At 38.1% G+C, this 3,724-nt stretch overlaps 1 long non-coding RNA gene across 1 annotated transcript; it reads right to left on the bottom strand.

Moving 5' to 3' along the window:
• Positions 1-1,154: 1,154 nt before the first annotated feature.
• On the bottom strand, positions 1,155-2,051 carry LOC132008930 (uncharacterized). The gene is made up of 3 exons (XR_009401754.1): positions 1,973-2,051; positions 1,325-1,353; positions 1,155-1,230 (listed from the first exon to the last, which is right to left on the bottom strand). It is a non-coding gene; the product is annotated as an uncharacterized LOC132008930 (long non-coding RNA).
• Positions 2,052-3,724: the final 1,673 nt, after the last annotated feature.

Below are 3,724 nucleotides of genomic sequence, written 5' to 3'. Positions count from 1 at the left end.
CAGGATCCCAGACCTGCTGCTCATAATGTGCATTTTTTTTTAATTTTTTTAAAGATTTTATTTCTTTCTTTGACAGAGAGAGATCATAAGTAGGCAGAGAGGCACGCAGAAAGAGGGGGAAGCAGGGTCCCTGCTGAGCAGAGAGCCAGATACAGGGTTCAATCCCAGGATCCTGAGATCATGAGTGGAGCCGAAGACAGAGTCTTAATGCATTGAGCCACACACAATGTGTCCCTCACAATGCCCATTTTTAAGAAGGTCTCTGATGATTCAGTAAAATTGGAGAAATTCTGGTTCATACTGTGTCTGCTACCACATTCCTTTACCTTAACTCTCTAGAAGTAAGCCTCACGTTCGTAACTATCAATTCTTCAAAACTGGAAAAGACTTAAAAGTCATAAACTTTCTAATGGACTTTAAATCACAGCTAAAGCTTCCTTGATTCCCCCGAACTGACCCTGCTCTATTTTTCCTTCCAGTTCTCTTACTTTGCACTCAATGATACTACTTATGTGGTACCACCATTTTATTTTTTTTTTTAAAGATTTGATTTATTTATTTGACAGAGAGAGATCACAAGCAGGCAGAGAGGCAGGCAGAGAAAGAGAGAGAGGAGGAAGCAGGCTCCCTGCTGAGCAGAGAGCCCGTCAGGACCCTGAGATCATGACCTGAGGCGAAGGCAGCAGCTTAACCCACTGAGCCACCCAGGCGCCCCGAGGTACCACCATTATATAAGCCATTAAGACACACACACTTACTGCTAACTAGGACATAGCTCTGAATAATCAGCCACGTAAGTCCTTAATGTCTTCCCAACCGCGAGGAAAGGAGGAAGAGGGGGGAAATTCTGGTACACTACTCTGACAGGTTTTGGTAGTGGAAACTCACTTGATATTATTCCAGCATTTCAAATAGTCTGCTCCTCCTTTTAAAAGAATTCGGCTAAAGAATTACATTTTTCAAAAGCTCTTTTTCTTAGGCTTGTGAATATCTTTTGTTCTAACATGGATATCAGCAATAACATTGACCTAATTTATGTCCAATCCTTCACTTAAACTTGGCCAAAAAAATAATAATAATTCAGAAGAAGAAGACTGTGAGCATTTCAAATATTTAAATGTACTTCTTTCCATTGTTAGATTTCTATTTTAAAAAACCTGATTTGGATGTTTGTTTTTCCTCCATTTCTCCTCCTTTCTTAGGAACAGAATCTTTCTCCTCGACAGTAGGCTGAAAAGGTATTGAAATAATATGATTAGTACTTAGTAAAGTACATATCATACAATCTGTAGTTAAAAATTCTAAATAAAAGTATAAGTTTTACCTTCAAGAAAGAATATTTTTCCGGAGAGTCTAAAATGCAAAAGGGACATATAGTTAATTATGTGTACATATGAAAGCCAACTAAATATTCATGCAGTTAGTACTAAGATGAATCTTCATGCCTGGCTGTGATTACATTAGGTTTTCATTTTCCGCTTCTAGAGATACGAAGGTGGCTTAGGACAGAGACAAGACAGAAATATGAACCCATTATAAGTACTGAACAAAAATACAAAATATACGCTCAAAAGAACATGCAGTTAGTATTTCAAAAGTCAGATGATATTTCAAAGGAGCATAACTAATAGAGAAGACTGCACATAAACCAATGTTAACATGCTGAGTGATGGGGAGAAAAGCAACTTTTAATGAGAGGAATAAATTGTGACCCTGAGTGGACAAACATGAAAGCCAATGATAGAATGCAACACTACATCCTTAATGCAGTACAGCAGAATCCTTTTTACCATTATACTACAAGATTTAATCATGTTCTTCCATTTGTCCTGTAATTTAGGCAGTCCACGTTTGTAATGATAGCTCAACTGAATGAATAATTGAGTTTTCATCAGAGAAACATTATGAATTGATTGGCTTGGATATATACTTGTAGGATAATGGTTAATAAAAGTACTCATTTTGTCCATACCCATGTGGGCTACTGGTAGGCCTACATTTCTTGTATCCTCTAGTTTAGCCATCTTAAAGTTTCTTGATCCACTCATGCAAGAAGGTATATAAAACACATCTAAGAAATAATGTACAATAAGCTTTCAATATGGAAATATGACTATCAAAATGGAAGATTTCTATTTAATTGCCTCAGAGTACTTAGACACTAAAAATCTTTTGTATTTCAGAATCAGTATCATACTTACTGATACTAACAATTTTAGCATGTAGGGAAACAACCCTATGATTACTTTTGTTTCCAAAAGTAGTTTGATTTGGTAGATAATGTCAGTATTTAAATGGTTTTTGGAATCAGTGATAGTACCAATAAATTACCTATGTTAAAAAATAAATAAAAAGCTATAGCTTCCATATCTCATTTAAATAATGAATAACGATCTAACATATATCTTTGATGTCCAGTAGACCTGAGGAGGATGAATACGTGGCTATGATTTACCTCATGTCTAGCACTCCATCTGCTTTCAGTATTCTTTGTGGTGCTGCTGTGATTTAATCTGTTTAGTGCAAAACCCCTCAGGCCATCTCAAGTGAATTCTCTTGAGTTTCCTCCTCAACTCCAAAACTTCTCAGCTAATGTGCTTTTCTTTTTTCCCTCCTTCCCGTCACTATCCCTCTTCTTCATAAGTAATTTCTGGGGGCGCCTGGCTAGAGCAGCGGATTGGCAATCTGGCTGTTGATTTTGGCTCACACCATGATGGCACGGTCCTGGGATTGAGCCCCGCATTAGGCTCTGGGCTCAGAAGTGAGTCTGTTTGAGGCATCTCTCTCCCTCTCCCTTTGCCCGTCCCCCTAATCACTCACTGTCTCTCTAATTCTCTCTCCCTAAAATAAAGAAAGAAATCCTTAAAACAGAGTTATTTCTGGATCTATGGTCTTGATTGTTCTGCTTTTACTCCCCTTTTATTAGTGTTTATCTTCACCACTTCTTTCCTCTTTATTTAGCACTAGTATCTCACATCTATAATCTCTCTTTCTGCATCTCCTCGCTCCCCTCTAGCTAAAAACATGCTCACAAATAAAAACAAAATAATGCTTTTCCTTGATCCTGTGGTGTCCTGAACTATCCAGTGGTACTTCCAGATTTCTCTATAGAAATCCCTTGCTTCAGAGCACATGACACAGGGACCACAGATATTGGCATCACCTGAGAGGTCAGAATGCAGAATCTCAGACCTGCTGCTCACAATCTCCATTTTTAGCAATGTCTCCAATGATTTACTTAAGTTGGAGAAATTCTAGTCCATACCATGTCTGCTACCACATTCTTTTACCTTAACTTCACCTTCTAGAAGCAAGCCTCACGTTCGTCACTATCAATTCTTCGAAACTGGAAATGTCTTAAAAGTCGTAAGCTTTCTAATGGACTTTTTATCATGGCTAAAGTTTCCTTGATTTCCCCCGAACTGACCCTCCTCCCTTCTTCCTTCCAATACTCTTACTTTGCACTCAATGATACTATTTATGAAGTACCACCATTTTTATGCCATTAAGATACGCACACTTATCGCTGACTAGAACATAGCTCTGCATCATCAACCAGGGCAGTCCTGAATGTCTTCCCAACCATGAGAAAAGCAGTAAGAGCAGGAAAATTTTGGTATCCCACTCTGACAGGTTTTGGTACTGGAAGCTCACCTGATATTATTCCTGCATTTCAAATAGTCTGCTCCTCATTTAAAAGAATTATTTTGGTGGAGTTATGGAC

The sequence above is a fragment of the Mustela nigripes genome, unplaced genomic scaffold (assembly GCF_022355385.1).
Source record: "Mustela nigripes isolate SB6536 unplaced genomic scaffold, MUSNIG.SB6536 HiC_scaffold_2254, whole genome shotgun sequence".
NCBI lineage: Eukaryota > Metazoa > Chordata > Mammalia > Carnivora > Mustelidae > Mustela > Mustela nigripes.
This window is presented reverse-complemented; position numbering and strand designations above follow the sequence as displayed.